Source organism: Sorex araneus, chromosome 7, assembly GCF_027595985.1.
Source record: "Sorex araneus isolate mSorAra2 chromosome 7, mSorAra2.pri, whole genome shotgun sequence".
NCBI lineage: Eukaryota > Metazoa > Chordata > Mammalia > Eulipotyphla > Soricidae > Sorex > Sorex araneus.
In genome coordinates this window covers 36,277,738-36,290,519 of record NC_073308.1, presented here as the reverse complement: position 1 = coordinate 36,290,519, position 12,782 = coordinate 36,277,738, and positions in this window count along the sequence as shown.

Sequence of the window (12,782 nt, the reverse complement as noted above, 5' to 3'; positions counted from 1 at the left end):
TTCATTAGTTTAAATGGGGAGGGACAGGCTGTTTTACTTCTACCTGTGGGGAAAACAATCAGATCATTCCTCAGACTGAGAACTTTCTTTTTTTTTTTTTTTTGCTTTTTGGGTCACACCCAGCGATGCACAGGGGTTACTCCTGGCTCTGCCCTCAGGAATTACTCCTGGCAGTGTTCAGGGGACCATATGGGATGCTGGGATTCGAACCCGGGTCGGCCTCGTGCAAGGCAAACGCCCTACCTGCTGTGCTATGGCTCCAGCCCCCAGACTGAGAACTTTCAAAACAGGATAAAACTATCTGAGGACACAGAGCCATGGTAGTATGGACTCAAAAAGTCAGGAGCCAGAAAGAAAGGTAATACAGTCATTCGAAGCCAGCATGCTAAGTATGAAGTTCCTGGAAGCACCGGCCTGAATTGTACATATGTGCCACCATGCTTCAAGAAACCAAAAAGAAATTTTGGCAGTGCTATGGTTTAGATAAAGTTAGAGATCCCAGACTCTGAGTTTAGATACTAGATATTAGATACAATAATAACCTCAAGGTAGAATGGAACAGAAGGTCTCTGTTGGGTCAGTTGATTCAGTTGTTGGTTTGCTTGGGGAGCATCCCCAGTGGTGTTCGGGGCTGACTCCTGGATCTGAGCTCAGGGATCACTCCTGGTAGTGCTCGAGGACTATATGGGGCACCAAAGATCGAAGCCTGGTTTGCCATGGGCAAAAAAAGTGCCATAGGGGCCGGAGCGATAGCACAGCGGGTAGGGCGTTTGCCTTGCAAGCGGCCGACCCGGGTTCGATCCCCGGCATCCCATATGGTCCCCCAAGCACCACCAGGAGTAATTCCTGAGAGCAGAGCCAGGAGTAACCCCTGAGCATCGCTGGGTGTGACCCAAAAAGCAAAAAAAAAAAAAAAGTGTCATACCGCTCTATTGGATCAGTTTAATTTGACCATAGCTCCTCTGCCTGGCAGAAGAAAATTAAATCCTTATCTGGAGAAAATTAATGTCATAGATCTTCTATAATTCATCAGAAATGCTATCGAGCAGTCAATCAAAAGTTGTCCGTCATGAAAGATGGAAGGCCAAGAGGAAAGGGAAATAGTCCCACTCCTCAGAGAAAAACAATCAGCACCCTTCGTTGGTGGTTCTGACTTTTTAAAAAATCAACTTCAGATTTTAGAATAACTGTGACTAATGAATTTTTAAAAATTAGGACAGGGGCTGGAGCAATAGCAGAGCGGGTACGGAGTTTGCCTTGCATGCAGCCAACCTGGGTGTGATTCCCAGCATCCCATATGGTCTCCTGAGCACTGTCAGGAGTAATTCCTGAGTGCAGAGCCCAGAGTAACCCCTGAGCATCGCTGGGTGTGACCCAAAAAAAAAAAAAAATTAGGGGACAGGGGCAGGAGCAATAGTATAGCAGGTAAGGTACTTGCCTTGCACAAAGCCTACTAAGCTTCGATCTCTGGTACCCAATACTGTCCCTGAGCATGCTGGTACATGGGGGCAGAGCCAGAAGTAAGCCCTGTGCACCCCCAGGTGTATCCCAAAAACAAAACAAAAAATAAAATTTAGGAGCCAGAAAAAGAGCACTGAGGGTAAGGTGCTCGAATTGTATACTGTCAGCCTCTGTTCAATCCCCAGCACGGGGGGCATGTTGTCTCCTGGGCACCGCCAGTGGTCACTTCTGAGAACACTGTTGAGTGTGACCCAAAACCCAACACCCCACCCACACCCCACTGTCACTGTCACTGTTATCCCGTTGCTCATCGATTTGCTCAAGCGGGCACCAGTAATGTCTCCATTGTGAGACTTGTTACTGTTTCTGGCATATCGAATATGCCATGGGTAGCTTGCCAGGCACTGCCGTGCAGACAAGATACTCTCAGTAGCTTGCCGGGCTCTCCGAGAGAGGCGGAGGAACCAAATCCAGGTCGGCCATGTGCAAGGCAACACCCTACTGCTATGCTATCCCTCCAGCCCACCCTGCTAGAATCTCCAAACCCACACCCCAGAAAAGGAAAATACATACAAGGATGAGATATTTCAGTAGATAACTATAATCTTCTCCCCCCCCGCCATGGGGGTGGGGGGAAGCACAGCCATCAGTGCTCAGGGGTCACTCCTGACTTTGTACTCAGGAATTATTCCTGGTGGTACTCAGGAGACCCACAGCGATTGAACTTGAATCTGCCAGGTGCAAAGCAAAAAACATACCTGCTGTACTATCACTCCAGCCCTGAGAACTATAATCTTCCAGAAAGAATCAAAGACAATGCTGAGAACTAAAAACTACCGTGACATAAATTGACATGTATTTTTCTGAATGTAGTCACGAAATTAGACCAGGAGTGGGGGAACGCCTGACCCACGGGGCTGTATAAGGGCTGTGAAAGCACGTGGTCCTTGACAAGGCAGACACACGTGCTTCTTGTTAGCACCCTGCACCACGTATTTGAACGATGTTATAAATATCTAAATAAGTGTAAATATCCAAAAGGTCCTTAGATGATAAATTATTCCTTTTTTCATGGCGGCTGAGCGCCGTCTTCCATCCTCCCCTATCCTCTCCCACCCTCCCCAACAGAGAGACAGACAGATGCGAGGGACCACAGCCTGATGGTAAAAATGGTCCATTTAATGCAGAGCTTCTAGCATACTTACAGCACATGGGGCGGAGGAGGGGAGTGAGGAATAGGACCTAGGTGTGATTGATCCTTTACATAGGTAAGACATCTGGAAATTTACATAGATCATTTACATAAATAAAACATAAGAAATTCTCTTGGGGAGATTAAGGCAAGGAGACACTATCTTCCAGGGACATCTACACTGCTTTTATCTTCCCCTCTAGTTGTATATGTTAGCAATACTTGCAGTTGTTTGGATAAACACAGTCAGAGACAAGGATCCCAACACTTCTCTGGGCTCTGAGAGTCTTTACCGTAAATCCCAGACTAAGTCTCCTCAGGCCAGTTCAGTTGTCCTTCCCATGGCAGTCCTGTCTCTTAAGTCATAACAGCTTACATCGGGACCATACATTTATGCTTTCTAGACTGCCCCATTTCGATGCCAGGGTAGCTTTGCCAGCTCACCCCGGGTCCATCCCAGTCCCTCGGTAGGACTTCCCTTTTGGGGTGTTCGGAACTACAGCAACTGAAGCCCGAGTCAAGTAATTATGACCAGTGCACAGGAGTGGATATATTTCAGAATCAATTGACTCCCAAATATTAGGAGTGTAGCTTTAATAGTCTTCCTATGTTTAACCAAAGAACATTGCTCTGTAATAAAACATAAAAAGGCTATCAGGGAAATAGAAAAGCAGCCGGGTGATTTAGACTTCCCCCCTCAGAGCTCTGGGTGGGGGATATTTCCCCAGACAGACATGGCCAGATCCTGGTAAATACTGTCTTCCTGCTCTGCCTGGTGTGTCCATGAGGAGAAGGAATAAGCTCTGGTATCTCCTAGGGGCACTAATTGCCTCATAACCGCCCACCCTCATGACCTCATTACCTCCCTGAGGTCCCACCTCCATGCAGCCCCACTGGGGGGCTCAGATCGTCTGTGTATGAATTGGGGGTGGGGGGAACACAAATATTCAGTCTCTGGCACGAAACTGAGACGAGCTCCTTGACTCTTGGGCGGGTTGAGAGGAACTACGTCACATGGGACGTGCTTTTTGGGGTGTAGGAACGAGAATGAAGAATGGTCCCTGGGACTGTCATTTATTTCTGCCCCTAACAGCAAGGTGGAGGCTTGCTTAGCTCTGGGGACTGGGAGCCCCGGCCCTGAGCCTTACCCGCGGGCGGCGCAGGCCTCCCAGACCCTTCCTGCGCATTCCCTCGCCTTGCAGCTGCTGGCCCTGCCCAGCCCAGGGCGAGGCGGAGGCGGGAGTACAATGCTTCCAGGCAATTTCTTGAAATGGGCACTTCCTTCCTGGAGAACTCGTCCCCAGAGACGTCATCTGCAGTGATGGAGAGTTCACACGTGGGCTGGGGCGAGGGCCAGGGGGAATACCAGAGGCAAGAGCTTTAAATGCTAAAGTAGATCAGACCGGAGAGCTCGTCCAGCAGGTAGGGCGTTTGTTTGCCTTGCAGACAGCCGACACAGGATTGATCCCCGACACCCCGTCTCCTGAGCACCTCCAGGAGTAATTTCTGAGAGTCGAGCCAGGAGGACGCCCTGAGCATCACTGGATATAGCTCAAAAACAAACAAACACAACTCCAATAAATTCTATAGAAGCAGAAATGAAAATCAGAGGAAGATAGGGAAGGGTGCAGGCAAGGGTCTAGGAAGGTTGTTTTTGGTGTCAGTAGTATTGGAGTTTCCTAGAGCAGAAGGGGAGGGGGTAGGCAAGAAAGAGATCCGTGATAAACCAGGGGTTGGGCTGACGAATGACGGGGCCAGAGAGGGACTAAGACCTCACAAAGACAGCTAGAATGAAGGGTTTGTCGGCATATGTGAGGTGGGGCTGGGGGATGGCCCGAGAAAGATCAGAGAGCCCGAGCCCTATCTCCCAGGCTCCGTGGGAGGCCCATCAGAGATCCATTGCTTTCAGAGGTAATGAGAGCCCCACTAATAACAATAAATAATAGCTTACATGCTATTAGATGACTCGGAGCTCAGAATAAAATGGAATGCCTTATTATTCCCTCCTATAAAATGAGAATCCTAAAGCACAATGAGGATAAGAAACCATCGTACAGCCTCAGAGCTATAAATAATAATGATATACATTTAGTATCCTGGCCTGTGTATGAATAAGTGTGTGTGTGTGTGTGTGTGTGTGTGTGTGTGTGTGTGTGTGTGCCTCTATGTGTCTGCATACCCAGGAGTTCCACTGGGTGAAAGTGGTGTGAATATATACCCAAGGAATTACAGCTTATTAGACAAGTATTTCCTGGCTCCGAGGATGACACAGACATCCTGCTGAAGTCCAATATGGCTCACTCTCTCTGCCATCTGTCACCCTGAGTAAGCGACTTCCTCCCCCGTCTTCTGTTTCTTCGCTTTAAAATGCGACAGTTGCTCTCAGATCCTCCTCGGCTCTGATCAGGTATGAGCTCCATACGAGTGGGGGGAGGGCAATGGTCCGACTATGTTAAAGGTCAGAGGTCAAGTTCTTGGTTACTAACTCCAAGGCCAAGAGCCACGCCCTCGCAATGACAGCCAGCAAGAACAAAGCCAAGGGGAGAGAGGGCAGGATGCACCGTTGGCTCCTTGTGGCAGGGACTGGGGCACCTGTGCACCATTGATAATGCCAACACCCATTTTTTCTTTTCCTTTTTTTTTTTTTGGCTTTTTTGGGGTCCCACTTAGCGATACTCAGGGGATACTCCTGACTCTGCACTTAGGAATTAGTCCTGGTGGTACTCAGGAGACCATACGGAATACCAAGGATTGAAACCGGTGTTGGGGTCTCAGCAGCCAGCCTGAGACTTTGACTAAGCCCCCTGCCCCTGAAAGCAAGAGCCGGCCCTGTTGACAGGGGCCCAGGGGCCCTGCATTCCACACACTCCAGCATTCCACACACAGGCACTCTGGCTGAGGAGACAATGGGATGAGGGCTGTGACAGTTCACATTTACCTGAGCTAGTGAACCCGGCCCTGAGATTGGGGGATACAAATCATTAACTAGCATCTGTACTAAACTCGATGAGATAAGCGTGATACATGTGTGGAATGCCCCCCCCCCCCAGACTGTGTGTATAAAAACCCCTGTGTAAAAGTCAATAAACGGAGTCTGCTTGGGGCTGGAGCAATAGCACAGCGGGTAGGGCGTTTGCCTTGCACGTGGCCAACCCGGGTTCGATTCCCAGCATCCCATATGGTCCACTGAGCACCGCCAGGAGTAATTCCTGAGTGCAGAGCCAGGAGTAACCCCTGTGCATTGCCGGGTGTGACCCAAAAAGCAAACAAAAACAAAAACAGAGTCTGCTTGGCCACCAGGCTCCCTCCCCCGCTCTGCTCGGTGACCTTCCCGGTTGGCTTGTTTCTCGGCAGTAGCAATCCTGTGGCGAGCAGAGGGCCAGGGCAGAGGCTTCTCCCCTTCCCACTCCCTCTCCCATAGGGAGTAAGTCCGGTGACTTCGGGGCTCATACTCCAGCTGGGGTCGACTGGCCAGGAGCCCGACAAACTGGGTCGGCCACATGCAAAGCAAACACCTACTCTCGGTGCTATCATTCTGGCTCAAACCCACTTTGGGGGCTGCAGACTTGCCTGTCCATGGGTGGGTGAAATGATCCTAAATTCACAGTCCTAGGAGCAGTGAGTATTCGTCTCCAAGTAAGCCAAATCCCAGACAACCTACGGCAGTTCATGTACCAGGCCTGCTACAGTCCTTTACAGCAAAGGTGTCCCACCTCCTCCCTCCTTGGTTTACAGTTCCAGTCCCCCAGCAAGAACCATCAGCCTCCCAAGTGGCAGGAATTCCCAGGGGGAAGCATATAGACCCAGATGTAAGACAGTCCAGGGCAGGAGAAAGGGCCCTGAACTCCCACTCAAGTCACAGAAGGACTTGCTTTGACAACACAGATGCCATTGTGTGGTTGTGTTTGTAGTGACCTTTCACTTAGGCGTCTTCCGAGTGTCCACTAGGAGCCCACTCTGAAGAGGAGTCAGTCACTAGCGTTGTCCCAAATATGTGTCTGAGGAAGGGGACTTCTGTGATGAAGGAAGGGATGGAGGAGGCCAGGCTGAGAGGGATCTTGCCTTCTCATCCTGTTAACACCATTAGAAAATTTCCTGAGGAACAATCTCTCTCTGATTGCTAGATAGTAAATGCCTACCTCCCAGAATTGGTGTAGAGAAGAAATAGCTAATATGCACCAAGTGTTTATCATAGTCCCTGATCAACAGGAAAGTCCCAAATAATGATGTGGTTGCGGGTAGGGCGTTTGCCTTGCATGCAGCCGACCTGGGTTTGATTCCTCCGTCCCTCTTGGAGAGCCCCCGGCAAACTACTGAGAGTATCCCACCCGCACAGCAGAGCCTGGCAAGCTCCCTGTGGCATATTCGATATGCCCAAAACAGTAACAACAAGTCTCAAAGACTTGTTATTGGTTGTTACTGGAGACATTACTGGTGCCCGCTCGAGCAAATCGATGAACAACGGGGCAACAGTGCTACAGTGTGGATAATGACATGATGAGAACTGTCACATTATCCCTTCTGAGACAGCCCCCTTCTGGGCCAGGGAGCCCCTCTGGCCAGGGACATAAGCCGGGGAAGGAGCTGACTGTGAGTTCTAGCAGCCAAGAAAGCATCACACCTCACCTTGGACTCAGAAGGGTGGGCACCTCATGAGGAAGCTTCCAGAAGCCTGGTGCTTTCTGGAAGACAGCGTTGCTTTCAAAAATCTGGTGACAGTCAGCAGGGAACAGGCAGTGGGAGACTTGGACAGCTAGATGCCACGGGATAAACACAGCGCCACCCAAAAGACCGGGATGGGTGGGTGAGTTCTGGGCCCGGCCCCTGTCCCCTAGCTTCAACACTCAAAACACTTCCTCATCTAGAAATGCAGAGAAGGAAAGTGTAGGCTAAGGTGAGCCATGTCTGCACATGAAAGCAGCTTCTGTTTCTACCCTGGAGGAGCTAAGAAGAGGTGGGGATGAGTGGCACGTGACTCAATGAATGTCCTTCCGGGGCCTGTGGTCTAGGAGCATTGCGTGAACTCCTTCAGGGGCCCGGAGGTGCCCTTTAGGAACGGAAGGGGCTTCCCGAGGAGAAGTCCCTGGGCCCAACCCCACCTCCTGGCCCGGGGTCTGAGGGCGGGGCTCAGAGCCTCCCCCAGGCAGCTATGCAGGGAATGCACAGATGGACTCACCCTGGCTCTGGAGACAGTTGGTGCCAGTGTCTCACCAAGTCACGACTCACTCACAGGGGAGAGGCTGGTGAGGAAGGCCTGGGGGTGGACAGAGCCAGGAGGAGGGCAGGGCAGGGCAGAGCAAGGCCACCAAGCCAAGAAGCTGAGCAAAGTATGTCCTGGGATAGGGGCCTGAGAGATTGAACCATGGTCAGGACTTTTGCCTTGCATGTGGCTGACCTGGGTTCGATACTCAGCACCCCCTATGGTCCCCTGAGCCCGCTTTGAGTGCTCCCTGAGCACCACGCTGGGAACACCTGGGTGTGGACCACAAACAAACAAATTTACAAAACCAAAAATGGGGGCTGGAGCGATAGCACAGTGGGTGGGGCGTTTGCCTTGCACGCGGTCAACCCGGGTTCAAATCTCAGCATCCCGTATGGTCCCCCGAGCACCGCCAGGAGTAATTCCTGAGTGCAGAGCCAGGAATAACCCCTGTGCATCACCAGGTATGACCCAAAAAGCTAAAAAAAAAAAAATGTCCTGAAGTTCTTTCAGAGGTAGGGGTCAGAGAAATAGTACAGGGGTGAGAGCAATCGCCTTGCACGTGGCCTACCCAGGCTCTATGGCCAGTACCCGCGGGGGTCCTCCGAGCCCTGCCAGGAGTGGTTCCTGTAATGCAAGAGCCAGAAGCCAGCTCTGAGCACCGCTGGATGCGGTCAAAATAAACAATATGAAACAGAGTAAGATTCTGGAGCAAGTGGCCCACAATTATCACCGAGACTGAAAGGGACCTTTCAGAACACTGAAGCCAGTTCCCCGAGTTCACAGATCTGAACGCTGGGCACCTAGAGGAGTCGGCCTGGGAGAGTGAAAAGAAGGAACCGTGAGCTCGGGGTGCTGTGAACGGCTGTGTGGTTTGGTGCAAGCCCTTCCTCTGAGCCTCAGGTTTTCCCTGTGTTAAACAGGGATCATCCCCAATCCCCAAGCCTTAGATTGAGTGAGGGGGGCTGGAGTGATAGCACAGCGGGTAGGGCGTTTGCCTTGCATGCGGCCGACCCAGGTTCGAATCCCAGCATCCCATATGGTCCCCTGAGCACCGCCAGTAGTAATTCCTGAGTGAAGAGCCAGGAGTGACCCCTGTGCATCGCCGGGTGTGACCAAAAAAAAAAAAACCAAAAAACTGAGTGAGGCCCAGTACTGAAATCCCTTAGCATAATGGCTCTGAAATAATGAGACTTTCTCAGTGACACTTGGGGGTACACGGTCGCTTGGAAGAGCTAGGATTAGGACATAGCCACGTACGCAGCCCCGCTGAGCCCTGCAGCCCACAGGAGGCCTCGGAGACAAGACCAGCCTCTGTAGGGGCTTTCTCATGACCAGAGCGCAGGAATGTATTAGCAAGGGTTCCATTTGGGGAGCTTACTTAAGGGGGAGCTTGGAACGGATTAAAGGCTGGGAGTGTGCTAAATGTCATCTGATGACCAGTTCAGCCCACAGCTGCCAGGGTTCAGCTCATAGAGGCAAGGCTGGTGACACCACTCCCCAAAGCCCCTCAAGGGAGAGAAATGAACGTGAACTTGTTCATCCCCAGAGAAACAGGTTTTCTATGTACCACATTGCCCTTAGAATGAAAGTTCCAAGAAAGGAAGTTCACAGAGTGATGATACAAGAGAGTGACAGTAGGGCGGGTAGGGTGTTTGTCTTGCATGCAGCAGACCCAAGTTTGATCCCCACCTTCCCATATGGTCTCCCTGAGTGGGGGTTGAGAGGACCCTCAGAACCTGCTGGCCTTGTACGCAGCCAAACTGGGTTCAGTCCTCGACATCCCACATGGTCCCCAGAGACCCACCAGGAGTGATCCTTGAGAAGAGAGCCAGGAGTAATTTCTGAGCACTGTTGGGTGTGGCCTCCTAAAATAAATAAGGAAGTCACAACTACTCCCTGACCCCCTCCAAGAAGTTAAATGCAGAAAAATTTCTACAATGAGCAAGTGTCAGGTGATTTTCTAATCACCACTCTTTCAGGGAGATGAAGCCCCTGGTGCTCTTCGGAGGGCCCCCAGAGTGATGGAGTGGGGTCTTCTCAGGAGCCAACAGACTGGTGGGGAGACAGGACAGGAAGAGGTTCACAAACTAACAGGTAGGGGGCTGGAGCAATAGCACAGCGGGTAGGGCGTTTGCCTTGCACGTGGCCGACCCAGGTTCAGTTCCCAGCATCCCATATGGTCCCCTGAGCACCACCAGGGGTAATTCCTGAGTGCAGAGCCAGGAGTGACCCCTATGCATCGCTAGGTGTGACCCAAAAAGAAAAAAGAAAAGAAATGTGAGCTCATTCAGCCTATGCACGAACTTTGTGAGACAGGCCCTGCCTTCCTTATCAGACTGAGGAGGAAACGTAGGCATAATGGGGTCACCCCTCCCACACTTTTGATCTTGAGTAATAAGATCAAAAAGCTAGAAGGTGAGGGGGAGCGGTGTTAACACTCAGCAGTCTGCCTCAAGGATGTAGGGAATGAAGAGAAAGAACAATTAAGGCATATCTTGAGGACACCGGCGCTCCTGCCAGCCAAAGCGAGCCTGACCCAAGAAGGAGACTTGGAAGCAACGTGTTTCGGGTCTTGCTTAGGGTTTAAGACCCTGGAATAAAGGTCCAGGAGTCCCTTATGCCAGAAGCAGGCCCACCAAGATCAGGACGGGAGGCTAGCATGGGAGGTAGCAGAGGTGGGACGCCCTGGAAGAAGAAAAGTTTCAACTGGGCACCCCAGAAAGGTCAGTGTCGGGCCACGGGAGAGAGCTGGCTGGAACAGGGAAGCCCCAGATAGAAGATAGTGAGTGGGCAAGAGCAGAAGGGAGCAACCAATGTGGTCTCCCTGGGGATCTCGACCCCCAGCCTGGCTATGAGCCTGGGGAGGGGGAGATGGGGTGGGGCTGTGTGGAGCTGCGGGCAACCAAGTGCCTCAGGTGGTCTTGCTCCTGCCAACAGGGGGCTTCTCAGAGGCTCTAAAGCAGAAGCGGGTGACCCTCTGTGAGCCCCCAGAATATTCCAAGGGGGTCTACAAGTGAAAATCTCAGATGGGGGATCACAGCACAATACTAGAGGGCCAGCTAGTAGGATAAGTGTCCATGGGAAGGACACACGGGCGGAAGGGGGCCTTGTTGGAAAGTGGTTGAGAAACATGGCTCTGGAGAGTTGGTAGTTGGGACGGATCGACAGCACAGGGGGGAGGGTGCGTGCCTTGCAGGTGGCTGACCCAGGTTCAACCCTGGGCATCCCCTATGATCTCCTGAGCACTGCCAGGAGCGATTCCTGAGTGCAGAGTCAGAAGAAACCCCTGGGCATCACTGAGTATTGACAAATAGGAATAGAAGGAGAGGGAGGGGAGAGAGAGAGAGCAGAGAGAGAGAGAGAGAGAGAGAGAGAGAGAGAGAGAGAGAGAGAGAGAGAGAGAGAGAGAGAGAGAGAGGAGAGGGAGAGAGGGAGGGAGAGAGAGAGAGAGAGAGAGACATGGTTGTTGAGTAACCTACTGATCCAGTTTTGCAATTTACCCTTTCTCAGCACTGGTTCCCCATCTGAAAATGGCCGTAACAGTCATTACCTGATGAGATTAGTCTGAGGATTCGATGAATTACAGTTTATTTAACACAGTCTAGGGCCTGCAGGGGAAGACTCAGGAAGTAGTGGTATATCAATTATCTGGAAGATTTCCAAAGGTCTTGGAACTTTTCTTGAAATTTCTGTTATGGATTTTTAATTTAATTCCATTGCGACTGGACTTTTATTCCTTTATTATCAATACTTTAAAAATGCATTAAGATTCATTTTTGTGGCCCAGGATATGACCGAATTTGATGAATATTCTACATGTACTTGTTTTGGGGCAAAATGAAATTATCAGTTGGCAATTCTTAAAGCTTAGAGTTGTTTTTCTATTTCCATATTGGGTTTTGTTTGTTTTGTTTTGTTTTGTTTTTGCTTTTTGGATCACACCCAGCAATACACAGGGGTTAGTCCTGGCTCTGCACTCAGGAATTACTCCTGGCAGTGCTCAGGGGACCATATGGGATGCTGGGATTCGAACCCAGGTCAGTCATGTGCAAGGCAAACACTCTACATGCTGTGCTATGGCTCCAACCCCTCCATATTATTTTTATCTACTTGCTCTATGAATTGCTAAGAGGAGTTTTGAAATATATAGCTAAAATTTTTTCCAGTTTTTTTTCAGGTCTTCACATTTTTGGAAGGTCTATATTAGGTGCACTTATGTTTTAAGATAAATATGTTTTGTTGATGATCTGATCTCTATATCATTAATTAATGTCTCTTTAATCCTAGTAATCCATCTTATTGTAAAAACCTATTTTTCTTATATTAATATGACCGTTCCAGGTATGACTTGTGTTGTCATAGCATATATTTTTTTCTATCATTTTACTCACTCAGTGTACCTTTGTGTTCGTTAATTTTTTATCGAGACTGTAATTCAATCTGTGTTTTTAATACAGTCTGCTTATATTTTATGCAGTGATATGTATAGTTGAGTGCAAATCTATCATCTTACTAATTGCTTTTAATTTTCCCATTTGGTCTTGGAATTTTTTTAATATTTTACTTTCTCTTCTGTCTTCTAGATTTTTTTTCTTCTTCTGTCTTCTCAATGCTTCCTAATGCTTCTACTTATTTACAACATTGGCTTATAGCTCTATGTTCTATGATTTAGTGATTTTTCTAGTGTTTTTCACTTACACCGGCCGGAGAGAGTTAGTGGGCTGGGGCACATATTTTGCATGCTGGAGGTTGGATTTAATACCCAAGTAAAACATGATCCCCTGAGCATTTCTGGACACAGAGCCAAGAGTAGACACCAACCACTGCCAAGTGTGGCCCAAAAGTTCCCCTACAAAAAGAAATTTACAATAATAAATTTCTTTTCCTCTTACTTGCCCTACTGAGATTAAAACTAGGGTTTCATCA